Consider the following 18,849-nt stretch of genomic DNA (forward strand, 5'->3'; position numbering starts at 1 on the left):
CTTTAAGTATAGTCCAGGGACTCAGCATTTTGATGGTGCTGCTCAGTTAGGATGGGTCCCTACACCTGAACTAATCTAATCTGGAAAATCCATCACAGATAAAACCAGAAATTTATTTCCATGGTGACCCTAAATCCTGTCAAGTTGACCACAAAAGATTAAATATAATAGTTTATTTATTTATTTATAAGCAGAGAGAGACAGAAGAGGAGAGAGAGAGAGAGAGAGAGAGAGCATGTGAAGGCCTCTACCTGCTGCAAATGAACCCCAGATGCATGTGCCACTTTGTGCATCTGGATTTATGTGGGTGTACTGGAGAATTTAACCCAGGTTGTTAGGCTTTGCAGGCAAGTCCCTTAATTGTTTAGTTATCTATTCAGCCCCAGATACATATTTTTTAATATAAGAAGTTATCTACTGTAGGTTAGATTTACTTTGCTCAGTAGATCTAGAAATTCACAGAAAGGACCAGAAGCCCTCATCCTCAGTCCCCAGTTCCTAGATTACAGCCTCAGGGGAAGTTGATGTCATAGTTCTGTGGTCACTTTTATCCCTTTTTAAGACCCTTACCTGTTTAGTATCAGGCATTTATATTACTTATGTATTGCTCTGATAAAACAACCTTAAAGGCAAAAGGGGCTGGAGTATTGTTAGCTGAGCAGTTAATCTCTCTGTACCTCATGTCCTCCATCAGAGATGGAGATAGGACATCCGCCTCACTACATCGCTTTGTATGAAACACTTACTACCAGGCCTGGTGCACAGAAGGGCACACAGTAATGGTACTTAGCACTTTTATTTGTTTACTCTAGTGACCATAAATGAATGGCAGGCATTTTAGCTCACTGTTTTCTCTCACGCATTTTGTCTAATTTGGAGCACATTCTTTACTTATATTTTAGTATCTTTGAAAATGTTCTATGGATGAAAATTGATGATATCTTATAGTTACTACAAACCAGGCCATAGTCAGAGGGTCATTTTTACCTGTGCCTGTGAGAACTTGTGACAAGACTGAAAATGAGAACCTCTCAAGTTCTATGTGAAAAAGGGACAGAATCCCTATGTATTCTCTGAAACAGATTCTTTTTTTTTAAATTTTATTAATTAGTTTTGTATTCAGGAAATACAGTCAATTTGGTACCATTATTAGGCTCACCTATGAACTACACCCTCCCCATTGGCCCCTACTTGTTGAGGCATATGGGTTGTGCATTGTGGAGTTAGCCTACAGTTATGGGTAAGATACATGTCTCTGCATATCATGACCCAACATGTGGCTCTGACATTCTTTCCACCCTTTCTTCCGCAAAATGTCCCTGAGCCATGTTGGGGTCATTTGTGGACTGCTTGTGTGATGAAGTGTTGGGGGCCTCTGAGGCTCTAGCTCTCTGATTTGGTAGGAGTAAATTTTTCTCTGTGTTGGTCTCCTTCCCCCTTGTGCTGGTATCTGGCTCATCAGGAAAACAGCACCCATGCTTGTTTCACCAGTTTTTCTTAGTTTCAGCCAGGGCCCTTTTGAGGTATGATGGGGTGGCTCTCTTCTTAGGATCTACATCTATCTGAAAAAGAGGAGCAGATTCTCCAATGGTGAGTAAGTTAGCACCAGGACAAATGAGACAATCCTTACTTTTTTATAGAGAATTTAATAGGTGTAGGCCCTCTTGTAGCCCATGATTGATGGTAGCTTGATAATGGAGAGTGGACGTATGTTTGGATATGGTTCTGACTTGTTTCCCAGCTTCAGCTATGGGTCCCATAGCACTGAGCAGATCAGCTAGCCAAATCAAGAGCAGTTGGTTCCCCACCATGGCTGTGTGCCACTATTGCACTTTTGTGAGCATCATGACAGGTTATTTGCTGCTTAGTAGGTTAGACCATGAGTTGCTTGGACAGATATTGGTCATTTTCTCCCAGTCGCCCACGTAGCACCTTCTGGCACTAGATGCGCTGACTGTCTGGGGACTGAGTCTCTTCCAACTTCCAGCCATGCCATTCCATTTTACATGTCAACCACATATGGTGTCTTCAGCAGTAGGGTCTTACCACTAATCTTTGGTGGGTCATTGTTGCAGTCCGGTTCGCATTGCTGGTAGAAATCACCCAACCAAGAGTAGCTTCTGGGAAAAAGAGGTTTATTTTGGCTTATAGGCTCGAGGGGAAGCTTCACGATGGCAGGGGAAAACGATGGCATGAGCAGAGGGTGGACATCACCCCCTGGCCAACATAAGATGGACCATAGCAACAGAAGGGTGTGCCAAACACTGGAAAGGGAAAACTGGCTTTAATACCCATGAGCCGGCCCCCAACAATACACTCCATCCAGGAGGCATTAATTCCCAAATCTCCATCATCTGGGAACTTAGCAGTCAGAACAACTAGGTTTATGGGGGACACCTGAATCAAACCACAACATTCCGCCCCTGGCCCCCATAAACTGATATCCATGCATGATGTAAAGTACAATGCATTCAGTCTGACTTTAAAAGTCCCCATAGCTTTTTATCAATCCCAATGATGTTCATACATCCCCATAGTTCAAGATCTTTTAACTGAGCCATATACCAAAATATAACCTCAAAAAACCCATAGTGGCACAGAATAAATATTCACACTGCTAAAGATGGCATTGGGCATAGCAAAGAAACATTCAACCAATACAAGATTTAAAACAACCAGGGCAAATATCAAACTCTGTAGCTTCAAGTACAGCAACTCTAGCCAGTGACAAATCTTCAAGTCCAATAATTCTAACCAGCAATAAGTCTCTGGCATTCCAATTCCGCCCCTCCAGCTAGGCTACTCACAGTCCTGGAAAACTTCATCGGGGCTGGCAGCTCCTTGGCAGCCATCTCATGGTCCTGGCATCTCCACTGGGTCTCCACTGCAATCCACGGTTCATCCTCATGGCCCCATGGGGTCTCTATGCAGGCAACCAGCAAACCCACTTCACACTGCCCATGGCCATTTCCAAAACACAAGACCATGTTGCAAACTCAATGACCCTCTTTCCAGCATTTCTTATACTCCATGATACCAGGTAGGGTACCTATTTGTTAATCCAGGGGGGAATAAAGCAGACTTTGAAGAACAGGACACTCCTTGAGCACTCAGGCCCCTTCAAAAGAGTCTACATTCTTCTTGTTGCCCCAACGCAGGTCAGCTAGCCCAGTCTCAAAGGTTGTAATCTATCAGTTGCAGCTGAATGGGCAACAGTTCACCCAAAGATTTTTCTTTCTGTGCCATATCCCTCTGCTCATACCAATTCATTTCTATGCAAAGCAACCCTGCACAACTTCTCAGGACATGGGCATAAGAGCAAGCTTCTCACACAAACTGCTAGCCCAGTCCAAGCAAAGCTCTTTCTCACCCTCATAAGCCAAACTTCACAGTCCATAGTTTTTACTGCATTCAGGTCTTGCAGCTCAGACCGGGACAGTCCATCAAGCTGTACTTACAGCACTGCAAGGCATCTCTTAGGCCAAAGTTTCAACTCCTTCCACTTTCCTCTTGAAAATCAGCTCCAAAAAGGCTGAAGCCACATAGTCAGGTGTCTAGCAGCAACCCCACTCCTGGTACCACTTTACTGTTGCAGTCCGGTTTGCATTGCTGGTAGAAATCACCCAACCAAAAGTAGCTTCTGGGAAAAAGAGGTTTATTTTGGCTTATAGGCTCGAGGGGAAGCTTCACGATGGCAGGGGAAAACGATGGCATGAGCAGAGGGTAGACATCACCCCCTGGCCAACATAAGATGGACCAAAGCAACAGAAGGGTGTGCCAAACACTGGCAAGGGAAAACTGGCTTTAATACCCATAAGCCGGCCCCCAACAATACACTCCCTCCAGGAGGCGTTAATTCCCAAATCTCCATCAGCTGGGAACTTAGCAGTCAGAACAACTAGGTTTATGGGGGACACCTGAATCAAACCACAACAGTCATCAAGTACTCTGACAGAAATCTGTCTTTCCTTTAGGAAATCTTGTAGGTCTCTCTGATCAAAAGCTCATTGTGGATGATGGCCACATGCTGGAACTGGGAGTTACAGGTCAGTGCCCACTAAGAGAAGGAGGAAAAAAATAACTAATATACAAGAGTTAGACAGAAGAGAGAGGGATAGGGCAAGGAAGGGAAGATTAAGGTTAGTATTCATCATAATCTCTCCAGTGTCTCATGGTTCAAGTGTTCTCTGTAAGGGCCTGGTGAAGGTTCAGCCATTTGGTCTGCCTTTTAGGAAGTAGAATTTTATGGTACCATTGCCATTTGGGTCTAGATTTGTGTTTCCTACCCCTTCGAAGCCTTCCCCTCCCTCCCCATCCATCCTAGTGTCTTGTCCATGAGATGCTTGCTGGGTATGTAAGGTATCTTGGGTAGATTCAGGTTAGGTGCTATAGATGAGTGAGACTATGTGGCAATTTTTTTTCTGTGATTGGGTAAGTTCAGTGAGAATGATCTGTTCCAGGTTCAACCATTTTTCCTCAAATTTCATTGTGTCATTTTTTCCTTACTGCTGTATAGAATTCCATTGTGTAGATATACCACACCTTAGTAATCCATTCTTCTAGTGATGGACATCTGAGTTGACTCCAGCTTTTAGCTATTACGAATTGAGCTGCTACAAACATGGTTGAGCAAATCTCTCTGGCCTGTTGTTTGAAGGTTTTAGGGTAAATGCCCAGTAAGGGAATAACGGGGTCTGTTGGTATCTATGTAGTCAGCTTTTTCAGGAGTCTCCATATTGCTTTCCAAAGTAGCTGTACCATCTTACATTCCCACCAACAGTGGATGAGTGTTCCTACTTCTCCACATCCTTGCCAGCATTTATTTTCATTTGATTTTTTGATGTTTGCTATTCTTACTGGGGTGAGGTGGAATCTCATACTTGTTTTAATTTGCATTTCTCTGATGATTAGGGATGATAAACATTTTCTTAAGTGTGTGCTTGCCATTTGTATTTCTTCTTCTGTGAACTACCTGTTGAGATCTTTGCCCCATTTTGTGAGTGGGGTGTTTGACTTCTTACTGTTTAGATTTTTGAGTTCTTTGTAGATTGTAGAGATTAGGCCTTTGTCATTTGAATATTCAGCAAATATTTTCTCCCATTTTGTCGGTAATCTATTAGCTTTCCTTCTTGTATGCTTGTCTGTAAAGAAACTCTTCAGCTTCATGTGGTCCCATTGGTTGAGTGACTGTTTAAGATAGTGAGCTACTGGGGTTTTGTTCAGGAAGTCCTTTTCCATTCCTATATCATGGAAAGTACTTCCTAAATTTTCTTCCAGTAGTATTTGGGTTTCTGGTCTTATATTGAGGTCTTTGATCCATGTGGACTTGAGTGTAGTGCATGGCAAAATGTGTGGATCAAATTTCAATTTCCTCCATTTGGTTATCCAGTTTTTCGAGCACCATTTGTTGAAGATGCTGTCTTATTTTCCCACCTATATTGTTCAGGCCTTTGTGGAATATCAAGTAGCTATAGTTTCTTGAGCCATGAAACTGATTCTTTTCACTACTGTTATTTCATTACCATCACATAAGAATCTAGCCAGTGAAGGAATATGGTCTGAGACCCAGAAACACAAAGTCCTTAAGGGTTTTACAGGGTCACCAAGGAAAGAGGGCACAGATATAAAAGCATAATTAACTGTGCAAGACAGTCTATAACTGGTGCCAAGAGATACTGTAGACATTTTATAAGTGCTTTAAGAGACAGAGAAAGAGAAATGGTTGGGACAGTGAGGTCCCATAAAGGAGGGAAAACATCATTAGGTATCAAAATGAGGATAAGCTGTGGTCTCTCTGGGGTGAGGCATGGCTAGAACAAAGGAGCAATACAAAAAAAAAATAGTCAAAGAAATGGATATCTTGGGTTCACCAGATGAAAGGAATAGGAGGGCAGATAAGGAAGATAGCTGGGTGCAGGCTACATGATGATTTAAAGTTATATCACATGTCCCCTCCTTCCTTTTAATTTATAAGTTAATGATGTGAACACTCATGGATTATTGCTACTTAGTACACTGAGAACAAGAGGGAAATTTCTTCTTCATGGATGATTTGATCTGATTGTTCAGAATTAGAAGAGGATTCTAAAGACAATTTGTACTGCTATCTATTACTAGAAACAATGGCATAATTATCAACCACTCAAAGATTATGAGCATTATTTTTGGCAGATGTCCTTTAAATGTAATTGGCTCTCTTTCATAGCCCCAAGAGACATCATCTGGTGACTGAGATGCTTGATGGGCACATCTCAATGGCTGGGATAGGCCCTTGGCACCACCTATTTTGAAGATTATAGTAGCCAATATTGTCCTAGCCATATAATTTTTTGAGATAGAAGAATTATTTGTTTGGGTAATTGTATGATTTTTTTATTGCTATAATCAAGTCTGACTAAAACAATCAGAAGAAGGAAGGGCTGATTTTGGTTGGCAGTTAAAGGGGCATAGTTCATCATGGTGCAGAGGTATGGCAGCAGGAGTGTGAAGCAGCTTGTCCCATTGCATCTGACTCAGGAAGCAGAGAGAGATAAATGCTGGTGCTCATCTAGCTTGCTTCCTTTGTAATCAGTCTGGGACCCCAGCCCATGTAATGGTACCACCCACATTTATGGTGGGTCTTCCAGTTCAATTAACATAATCCAGAAAACCCCCCATTGACATGTGCAAATATTTGTTTCCATGGTGATTCTAAATCCAGTCAAACTGATACCTCAGATTAACCATCACAGTAGTAAGATACTGAGTGAGTGTCATACACACAGTGTTACTTAATATCTGCTAGAATGCAAATCACCTTTGTAATGTGACTTGAGATTTTGACCAACCCATTGAAAATTTCTACTTGTTGCCATCTACCATGTGACTCCATACTATACAAAAGGAGAACAAATAAATCAGAGAAAATTAACCCCAGGGTCTTAGGCATGCCAGGTATGCAAACTACCACTGAGCTATACTCCCAGACCTGCCTCCCCATTTTTAATGTTGATTATGTACAACATGTGCACAGCAACCTGTTACAGATATATCCAATGTTATTAGGATACATATTGTTCCTTAATCAAAAGCCAGTATAGAGCTGTATAGATGGCCTAGCAATTAAGATAATTTACCTGCAAAGACTAAGAATCCAAGTTTGATTCCCCAATACCCATGTAAGCCATCTAGATGCACAAGGTGGCACATATGTCTGGAGTTCATTTGCAGTGGCTAAAGGCCCTGGTGTACCCATTCTCTCTCTCCAATAAATAAATAAATAAATAATATACTTTTTAAAAGCCAGTATGACTATGATTTTAAAAAGCCAACAGAAGACATAAGCCTATTAGTATGTCTCTGATGTACCAAAAATTATTCTACCTATTTTTCTTAAACACTGCAGTTTGAGATTGGGATTGTATGCTCTAGAAAAATTATCAAATGGATGTATCATCTCGCTCACTGAATTTCAGTTTTGTTTGTTGTTTATGTGGAATCATAAAGTACGTATTCTTGTGTTTGACTTCTCCCCGCATTTATTATGTTTGTGAGACATATACTTTTCACTGGATTTAGTGACATTCATTCTCATTGCTGTACAGTGTTCTACTGCGTGAATGTACCATGATTTACTTATCTCTCAATGCTCAACTCAGTGAGCATTTTGGACAGTTTCCATTGTGGGGCAGTTGCGAATAGTGTTGTCATGAACACTCTGTTGCATGGAATTATGGTAGAAACATGTGGCCTTTCTACTACCTGCGTACTGGGGAGTAGAATTTCAGACTGTAAGACTTTTCTAGAAGTAAACTGATTTTTTTCCCTTTGGGAAAACATACATATGTACAGAAGAGTAAAGAATATGCAATAATGTTGGAAACCAGTGATAGTCATGCACTCATGATGATTGCCACAGAGTGTCCACCTCTGTGCTATGAGGAATGCAAATGCCTTATCATTCCACAGAGCAGTCTGGGTGTGGAATGAATATTCACATGATACTACACGGAAAACTTTAGTCTCCAAACTCAAAGCATCTAAGTGATAAATAATACCTTAGCTTCTTCACATTCAAAGAGAAAATCCTGTAAATGTCTCACCAGTGAGCATCAAGGAGATCAGCAAACCACAAAGAAAATTAATACTCACCTAGCGTTCTCCATCTGCAAAGCACTTCACAGACACTAACTCATTAACCCTCCACTTCGCTCCTGCTCTCCCACCACGAAGCAGGTGGCATCTTCATATTATGTCACTCCTTTGCAGAAAGATAAACACAGGAACAGATTATGCCACATCTTCAACGAGGTCCAGGAGTGTAAAATAAATGCTCTGCTGCCTGGGGCCTTTGTGAAATAAAATTAGCACATATTTGAAGTCTGAAAATCTACGTTGCATAAATAAAGCCGCCCCCCCCCAAAAAAAAGGACATGTAGCAGGAAAGATGGATTCATCTTTGAGTTTGTTTACTAAACTGTTACAGTGGTTGCTTGATGCCATAACCCTTGGGAAAGTGCAGAAGGAACATTAGGAGAAAAGAATTACTAGATATTTTCAAACATGGCACCAAGCAAAGGCTATTATGTTGGTTCCGCTGGGCTCTCCCAGTCCCAATCCAAGAAGAAAAAGGTTTTAATTACTTTGAAAAGAAAGAACAGCATGGATACAATGAGACAGATTTGTAAATGCTGGGATAGCAAAGGGATGTGTGCCCCTCATAGGTCTACTAGGAATAGACACTTTGCTCTGGATTTCTTTTGAGTCTTTGGAAAACAGCTATAACATGGGGGTACTAGTTATCCATCCATCTATTAACCAAGAACCATGTTTGGTTTAAATTATTTTCTACTGGGAGAAGGACTATGGAAAATTTCCATCATTTTATATTTACAATTTAGTAGGATGGAGTGATACACTTTAATTTTCGATACAACCTACATTTATAACCAGGAGATCAGGAAAGTAATCAGAACTAGTGATTATGCTAGATGAGAAGGAATTCTTCCTGAGGCGACGTTCTGCTCTGGTTCTATGCTCACAGCTCACTCCAGCTTCCCTAGAGATGTTTTTTTTTTTTTTTTTTTTTTTTTTTTGTACATATTGAGGACACCAGAGCCTCCTTAGAGTACTAAATAGAAAAAAAGTAAGTGATTTGAGGCTTGATAAATTTGCTCAAAGAGAAATTAAGATGCTTAATTTTAAATTTATTTTCCTGTACAAATAGGCACTTCTGGGGAAAAAGCAGCTCCCTAACAGAAACTGCTAAAGAAGAAAACAGAGTTTGTGCACAGCAGTAAGGATAAGCCATACAAGTCTAAAGAACAGAGCAAAAGGAGAGTCTTCTGCTACAGAGTGGCCTGAGTACTCCTGATATTCTCAATTCCTATTTCCCTGAAAATCAAACGGAAATTTGCTAATGGGCAGGAGAGATGACTCAGTGGTTAAAGACATGTGTTTATAAAACCTGCTGACTTGGGTTCAATTCCCCAGTACCCACATAAAGCCAGATGTACAAAGTGGCATATGTGACTTGAGTTTCTTTTCAGTGACAGGAGGCCCTGGCAGGTGCCCCCCCCCCAGCCCCTATCTCTCTCTTCTTCACAGATAAACAGATGGATGAAAGGAGGAATATATGCATACATAACTGTGTTAATAACTCAGTTAAGAACAATACAGAGCAGAGATCCAAGCAAAAATGGGAGACACAGCAATTCTAGAAAGGAGAAGCAATTTAAAGGTAGGAGAGTAAATGGGAATTGAAGCCAAAAGGTCCAAGGAAGGAAATCTTCCTTAGGGCTAGGCCTTTCAGTACCAAATCTCAGGACACAGTGATTGCTTTGGAAAAGGACTTACTTTTAAAGAGCATTAGAGAACTAGCAATTTTAACCCAAGGAAGGAAAAATCAAAAAGAAATGAAAAGAAGCAAAACAAACCAGGAAGAACTATAAGTATTGAAGTGGGCAAAATAGCTAGGGCTGCTGGTGAGCATGGCAGGAGCATGGTCAGAGCAGGCACAAGGTGGCAAAGATGGTGAAGTGTGAGAGGCCAGGGAGGGTTGAGGGAGTGCTCAGGACTGAGCAGTGTGTCAGAGCCAAAGCAGGGGAGGTAGAAGAGGAATAGAAAGTAAAGAGGAAAGAGAAAAATGAAATAGTTGAATAGAGTTGTAGGAGGCTGCTTCTTGAGGATAAAACAGATCTTTATAGGCTTGTAAGGAAGACTTGGCCCAAGGGAGCAGTGGAGGGCAGGGAGGAAGGGAAAGGCAGGAGGGAAGGAGGGAAATGACAGCAATCAGTGGAAAAAAACAAGCAAAGGCAGAAAAGGTTGGCCTAAAAAATAGGTGCAAAGGTTAACAATGGAAAATATATGAAATACTTCACAATATTTCACTTACTTTGGACATGACTGGCTGATGAGAATTGTGCTTTCATGAGAAGTCTGCTGTCATGGTGATGGTGATATCTGACGATGGGGGCTGATGGGATCACCACTCCTTACACCATCCTTTATACCATGTTATCTATCTTAATATCCTAGCACCTTGTCAATTGCCTATTTTGCTTAACAGATGACACAAAGCAGTAAGCATTCATATTCTCTCTCACCCAGCTGGTCTGGGTCAGGAGCCTAACTGGTGCTTTGCTATGTGGCTCTGGCTCTGGCTCAGGGTCTCTCATGATGTTGCAGGGAGGTTGGCAGTTGGGGATGAGGCATGACTGGACCTGGAGGACCCACTTTCTTCATGAGTCACTGCACACCTGGTAAGTGGGTGCTGGTTGTTGAAACCCCTGCACACATCTCCCTAACACTGCCTGAGTGTTTTCCAGCATAGCAGCTGGCTTCCCTTGATTGTGTTGGGTGAGGGGTCACAAATCCTTTAATGACCTGGTATTAAGCTTCCACAGTGAGCCTGACAACCTGTGCTAGGGTGATGGTAATAGACACTAAGGATACTCAGAGCATACTAAAGCAGAAATCCAGAAGCTGCTTGAGAGCTCAACACTACAGTAGACTTAAAACACACCAACCGAGGCTCAGGGAATTTTGTGGAAGAGGGGACTGAAAAATTGTGAGACCCACAGGGTGGGAAGGAATATTCAGAGGCATTGCTCCCTCACCCTATACAATGATTGACTGCTGCTCTTACAACTCATAACCTAAAATCCCACTGTGAATACCAGCATCCCACTGAGGAAGGCCCTCAGTGGATTGGGCCAAGGAAGAGGGAAATGATTGTAGCATAGCAACATATGATATGTACACACACACACACACACACACACACACACACACACACACACACTATCCCTTCTTGCATTTTCTGTCTTACTAGAGCCCACTCTGAAGGAAGGTACCCAAGCTCTATCTTTTTAGGTGAGGAGTGCTGAAGAATTTGTAGACAAGTTTTAAACTGCTACAGACAGCTAGATCTTCAGGCGCATTCAATTAAGAAGTTCGGGGAATCTTCCACTGGAGATGCTTGCTACACTTAGAAGACCTGTGATTCAAAATGAGGGGTATATTTAGTAGCCATGTTATTGTGCACACTGTGCCTCAGAAGGTGAGTGTGATTCTGCCATGTCATTACTCTATCATTTGTGTGGTGTGGTGGTGTCTGAAAGAATACCAGAGAGTGCTCACACTGTTAACGAGGGGGAGAGTGTATGCAGCCGTGGGAAGGAGGAAGGAAAGGAGGAGCGGATGTAGCAATGGGTCATGCGTTATCTGATGTCTTTGTAGATTTTAGCAAGTGATTTTTAGTATGATATTACCCAAGAAAAAACAAGGATGCAAGTCACAAAGTTTCTATACATTCTGATCTCCCTTGTCTTTAGCCTTTGGAAGAGTGGAAAGAGCCAGATTCAAGGTGATGCTTCCCATATAGACACTAAAATGAGATAAATCTGCCCGCCCCCCACACCATTCTGTTGCCAATTCCCTCAGTGAACTTGGAGGAAGAAGGAATTAATGAGACTCATTGTGCATGCAAGAGTAAGCCCAGTTTGTGTTGAGCTAAGTCTAGCAGCAGCTGAAAAGCATATCTGGCACAGCTAAGTAATTAGACTTCACATTTCTCACGTTTGGTAAGGAAAAAAAAGTCTTTAGTGGAAAGTGTCTTTAAGCTCATTTTCCACAGGCAGCAAAGGCATTCCTAGTTCATCCCAGAGCTGCTCCTTTGTGGACCACATTTACAACAGATGTGGAAATCAGTGCCATTGTGTTCAAGGTTACTCATATGCGCTGCAAGGAAAAGGTGACTGCTTAAGGCACAAAACTAGTGCCAAATTCTTGGCTAGAATGAAAACCCAGCAAAATGTGTGTTCAAATCAAATTCAGGAAGCATCCATGTTCACTCTTACCAATGTTTGCAAATGCATGCAGCACAGTGAGCGTGTATTTCACATGCTGGTTGAAAGCAGCCTATGGTGCCAGATGGCCTGGGTTCAGTTCCGGTTTGCCACTTAGGAACTGTGTGATTGGTAGATGATTAGTTTCATCTGTCTCTGTCTCAGTTTCCACATCTGTGAAATGGGGTAAATAGTACCTACCTCCTTCCTCCTCACACTGTTGTGAATAAGAAACAAATAGGAATTGGAGAGATGTCTCAGCAGTTAAGGTACTTGCTTTTGAAGCCTAATGGTCTGGGTTTAGTTACCCAGTACTCATGTAAAGCCTGATGCACAATGTGGTTGCCTCATATGTCTGGAGTTTGTAGTGGCAGGAGGCCCTGGTACCTATTCTCTTTCTCTCTCTCTCTTCCTCACTGTGCTTGCAAATAAATAAGTATTACATCTTATATAAAAAAACAAATAAATATATGTAGGTAGCAAAACAGTAACTGACACATTCTAGCCTCTGTAAAGTTTAGCTTTTTAAAATGTGTATGGTATGTGTGCATGTTCATATGTGTGAGGGTGTGTATATGTATGTGGGGGGGGTGTGCATGTGGAGGCCAGAAGACAATCTTGCATATCATTTCTCAGGAATACCTTATACCTTTTTTTGAGAAAGGATCTCTTATTGGCCTACAGCTCTCCAGTTAGGCTTGATGGCTGGCCAGCCAACCCCAGAGATCCATCTGTTTCTGCCTCCCCAGTACTGGGATTTTAAGCAGGTGCCACCATGATCAGCATTTTCATTTGTTAATGTCGTCTTAGAATCAAACTCAGATACTCATCCTAGTGTAACAGCAGCACTCAATCAACTGAGCTATTTCCCTGGGCCCAAAGTTAGCCATTGTTTATGACTATTAAGTGTTGATAAGAATGATTCTGTGAACAGAGTACGTAGTGGATCAATAATTGTTATTTGAGGTGAACATTGTGATTCACATGTACATCAGATTCTGTTAAAGAGCGGTTCCTCTGTGGACTTTGCCAACACCCATTGCAGCATTAGTTACTCTGTACACACATGGGCATATGCATGCACACACACCATGTTTCAGTAACCCTTTATCATTTCCCTCCAGTATAATTTCCTCTTACTGTGTCACAACTGTGAATGATTAGAACCTCCTTGAACTGCGAACATAATGAGGTAGAGTGTGCATTTTCTATGTATCTCTGTGTCACATCTATCATCTATCTGTCTTTTGTATGTGTACCTATTATCTATGTATGTATTATTTATCTTTTTATCTGTCATTATCTCAGTGTCTGATATGCAACAGAGGTAAACAATGAATGTTTGTGGATAATGAATTAAAATTAATCAACCAATATTTATTGAATTCCTACTATGTCTCAGCCACTCAGGATTACAGTTATGTCCAAAATAAGCAACATGTTTACTTAAATGGAATTCACAGTTCAGTATAACTGTTTCTAGACCCCTTGATTGGTAACTCCAAATTATCAAAAGAAGGAAAGAGGTCTGCTGGTTCCTATTCTATATCAACTGGGATTTATTAGTCAGGTAATGGTAAGCCCAACTATCGGTGACTTAAGAATATCTAGTGCTTGAGTAAAGAACGTATGGCATTAATTGGCTCTGAGACTTATTCATGAGTTTCCTGTTGTCAGGTCATGGGTTAGTGAGTCAGCAGTTCCACTGGGCTTCCACTCAGGGGGTCAAGATGGCTACCAAACTGAGCTTCTTTCCTTGTAACAAGGAGAGAATCCCTTCTCTGTCTCTTCTTTCATGTCATTGTCCAAGACAGCATCTATGTTTAGCAGGGCCTAGGAACTGAGTTTCTAGAGTTTTTGGTGAGCAGTGACAAGTAGACAAAGGAGAAAGCAGTTGTATATGGCTTTGGGATAGTCAAACAACAGTGTGTGCTACAGCTTGGCTATTCCTATTCTCATTTCCCATGTCCTTCAGCATGAGCTATATCCTATAACAATCTTCACCCACCCTCATTCTGTCCCAACCTGTGAAATGAGAGGGAAGAAGAGAGTGGGAGGTGCTTACAGGTTCATTCAGCTTTGGTTTTCTAGAATTAGTTACTCTGTGACCATCACAAGACTTGGTTACCACCTTGAAATTGTATGTATCAGAGCATGCACATTTTACTTTCATTAGAATAGAGTATTTGGGGGCAAAATATCTGGTTTCAGAGTTTTGGGTTTTGCTTAACTATGTATCTTTCTTTTTTTATTTGAGAGCAACAGACAGAGAGAGGAAGAGGCAGAGAGAGAGAGAAAGAGAGAGAGAGAGAATGGGCTCACCAGGCCCTCCAGCCACTGCAAATGAACTCCAGACGCATGCACCCCCTTGTGCATCTGGCTAACATGGGTCCTGGGAAATTGAGCCTTGAACCGGGGTCCTTAGGCTTCATAGGCAAGTTCTTAACCACTAAGCAATCTCTCCAGCTCAAGCTTCAGATTTTTTATCACTTAAATGGAAGTTATAACCAAAAGCAAGGTTAGATTTGGGAAAGTTGCCATGCTTAATGTGGTTGTTTGAATGTAAAACATCCCTCACAACCTCATGTATTTTGAATGCTTGGTCCCCAGCTGGTAGCAATTTGGGAGGTAGAGTCTTTGGGAGGTGGCCTTCCTGGAATAGGTTTGTTTCTGGGGGCAGACCTTGAGTTTTACTAGCCTAGTTTGTCAGTACTCATTAGCTTACTCTTGCTGTTTCCTACCAGCTGCTGTGGCAAGGTGTGATGCCAAGACTCTGCTCTTCCATGTTTACCTGCCACTATGAAAACTTCCCTTCAAGACTGTAACTAAAGCAAACCTTTCCTTCCAACAGCTGCTTTTGCTCCAGGGTTTTGTCTAAGCAACATGAAGCTAACTGCTATGGCCGATAACCCCAGTACTCTGGCAGCTGAAGTGGGAGGCAAATTTGGACTACATAGTTAGTTCAAGGCATCCATAAAAATGTAGTGAGACCCAGCCTCAAAGAGAAAGCAAAAAACCAAGGTTGCTAAGTGGGTTAAATGGAAAATATTCAGTGAAATTCACATTTTATTTTCATAGGTTGTTTCAGAGCCCTTGAGGGGAATGTTCGTTGTAAGCTGTTATTATTACTCTATAGGACTGTTATCAAGACAACAGAAAATTCAAAACAAGTCTCTAAATCCCCCCCCGCCCCGCACTTACAGGGACAAGTGCTAGCCCCTGGGTGGAAGCTTAGGATCACTGCCACCGGGCACCCAGCTTTCTGATGACAAGTGGTAGATCGTGTGGGAGTGTGTCCTTTGCATTTTTGGGAGCTTCAGAACAATTAAATATGAACATGGAAAGGCTCATGTAAAGCTATATCAAACTCTTCTCAATTCCAAAGTTCATTCATAACAGAAGGAATGTTCTTACAGGCATGATGCATGGGTAGTTTTGATCTTGTTAAATACTTGAAACATGCTAATAATAAGATACAATTCAGCTATGCTCATGGAAATGCCACCCTGTGTCATGTCATCTCCTTGGACCAAATGTGGAATGTTCTTCACACTAAGCAAAGGTGAATTTCTCCCCCTCCAAAGAGGATATGTGGGTGTGATAATTTCCTAAAATCTAATTCAATTTCAAAGCCAAGCCCATTGAATGACATCTCTCAGCAGGAGATACAGACAGCCAGGTCAAATGGAAGAAGAGGAGATTAAATCCTGTTTGCATGATAAGACCTTCTTAGAAGTGGCTCTTACCTGACAGGATCTGATGGCTCAGCTGAGAGCTTCTACTGGGAAATAAGAGTGAACAAGTGAAAAGAAAGCTCCTAAAAATACTTCCCAGGTGTGGTCACCCAATGGTATTTGATATGTGATTTCATCATCATTGGTAACCAAGAATCATGGTAGAATTTTCCACACAGCCATGAACATTCTATAACACAATGTCTTTACTTGTTTCCAATATTTTGTTGTTGTTGTTGTTTTCTAATTTCTTTTTTTATTGACAACTTCCATAATTGTAGAAAATATCCCATGGTAATTCCCTCCTTTCCCCCTCTTTCCCCTTTGAAACTCCACTCTCCATCATATCCCCTCCCCCCTCTCAATCATCTCTCTTTTATGTTGATGTCATGATCTTTTCCTCCTATGATGATGGTCTTGTGTAAGATAAGGTGTTGCTGTCAAAGAGAGCTGGGCACGCACCCTATCAGCACCACTCTATTAACTAGGGTCATGCCTCGGCACCTTGGCTTTCTCACCTGCAAAGCATTAAGGAAGTCTGCCTTATAAGGTTGCTTTGAGGATTGAGCTGTATTAACTACTATAGAGAAGCTAGCAGCTGCTCTGTCTTGTGCTAAGTGATTAGAGTTTCCTTTCCTTGTTCACCTTTCCAAGAGGCATTTCTTGAATTTTCACTTTCTTTTTCCAAATACTACTAGCTGAAATCAACAGTTTGGAGGAAAAGCTAATCAAAGCCCATTTTTAAAATATTTTATTTATTTATTTGCAAGCAGAGAGAGATAGAAGAGAGACAAAGAGAAAATGGGTGCACAAGGACCTCTGGCCACTGCAAACAAACTCCAGACACATGTGCCAGTTTGCGCAACTGACTTTATGTGGGTAATGGGGAATCAAACTTTTGTTGTTAGACCTTGCAGGCAAGTGCCTAAACTACTGAGCCCTCTCTCCAGCTCTCCAACCGCATGTTTTGCCTACGTATGTTTATGTGTGGTGTATGTGTATGTGTTCACGTTCAGATGCATGTAGACATACATGTATGTGCAATGGTGCTTGCATGTGGAGGCCAGAGGTTAATGTTGGATATCTTACTCAGTTGCTCTCCACCTTATTTTTTTGAGACAGAGTCTCTCATTGGAGCTCAGACTAGCTATCCAACATGCCCTAGGGATTCTCCTGTCTCTGCCTCTCCAGTGCTGAGATTTCAGGGGCATGTTTCCATGCCTAGCTTTATGACAGCAGGCTTAGGGTCCAAAATCAGGACCTCGTGCTTAGGTAGCAAGCACTTTACCAAATGAGCCATTTTCCTAGCTCACAAATACCAGTATTTTAATGGGGCCTTAAACTTTGAAAACATTTCAACCAAATTAAAGAAGGTAAAGAACAATTGGGACTCAAAGTCAACTGAAAGGCCCTTCTGAAATTATCGCAAATATTGAGAACAAGTAACACATTGACTGCAAGAGGAGTAACAGTTTAGGTGCTGGGGACAATTAAGCTTTATGTAAAAGTAAGATGGCAGGTTTCCTTCTTGTATATATGCATGGTATATACCAGCTGTCTCCCTTCATGGAGCCAGCCATCTCTAGAGTTCTTTTTTTTTATCCTCATGGAAGCTCTGAGGAGCTGTAGTATAAAACAGCAATGAGCATGACTGACTCCTTCCAAATCCTTGTATTATAGCCTTGAATTCAATTACTGTTGATTCATAGTAGAAATACAGTTAATCTTCCTCACTGCTATTTCCTACAGTCCTTTGTTAGGTTCATACCATACTTTATGAGCAACCCCATTGTCTTGATTAAGAAAAGTAAAGATCTTTAATATGTGAGCGATTGCCTTAAAAGATCTTTAATTCTCTCTTGATCCATTTGCATTAAAAGCCCTGGTACCTGCTCCCTCCTATGATCCCAACCATGTCAACTATTTGAAGGACTCTGAGAATATTGTGCTATCTCTCATCTACATGCCTTTGAACATGCTCTGCAGCTCGCCAAACAAGGCCCCTCCTGTTTGGTCTATCTTATTAAATCTTCCTATATTTACTGTCTGCTACAAATCCCTTGGCTGTTAGCTAAACCTCTCTGTGATCATCCTATGACGTATAAAATTACTCATTTAGATCCTTCTCATTACCACTGAAAACCTTGGGATTCTTCTTTATTGCCATGCCATCCTTGTCCATGGCTGCCTCATGATATATTCTGCGAATCACAGGTACTCATTCCTCTCGAGGCTCTGGGAGCTTTAGTGTTGGTAACTGTGACTTTAATTCCCTTATCTCCACTGTGTGGTTTGGTTCCTGGCCTGTGACAGACATCAAGAAATATGAAAGAAAGGGAGAAAAGTGGAGAGAAGTTAAATTAACTCCCATTTGTTGTTCAAATCTCTACTTTCTTTCAGGAAATCCAAAGTTATTCTCTTACCCACCCTTTGCAGTAAGTCTGAATTCTTGGCCAATGGAAGCCTTATTATAAAGAATATTGTGGATAACAATATTCATTTTTGGTAGGATCCAGCCCTGGCTTGAAGGAGGGTCCCCGAAGAGAGGTGTGAAAGGGAGCGGCACAATAACAACTCAAAGTCAAGTTCTGGTGCAAGCTGACAGGCTAATGCTGAAGGCAGCTGAGTTTTTCCATCTTTGTCTCTCTGTTTCTCTGTTTCAATTTTTTCTTTTTCTACTTTTCTATTTTATCTTGCTCTTTTCTTTTTCTCTTGTTTTTGTCTTTTTCTCTGTTCTCTGTTTTTTTCTACTTCTATATTTCCTCTGCTTCCACAGCTCTTAGCCTCAG

The sequence above is a fragment of the Jaculus jaculus genome, chromosome 11 (genome assembly GCF_020740685.1).
Source record: "Jaculus jaculus isolate mJacJac1 chromosome 11, mJacJac1.mat.Y.cur, whole genome shotgun sequence".
Taxonomy (NCBI): Eukaryota; Metazoa; Chordata; class Mammalia; order Rodentia; family Dipodidae; genus Jaculus; species Jaculus jaculus.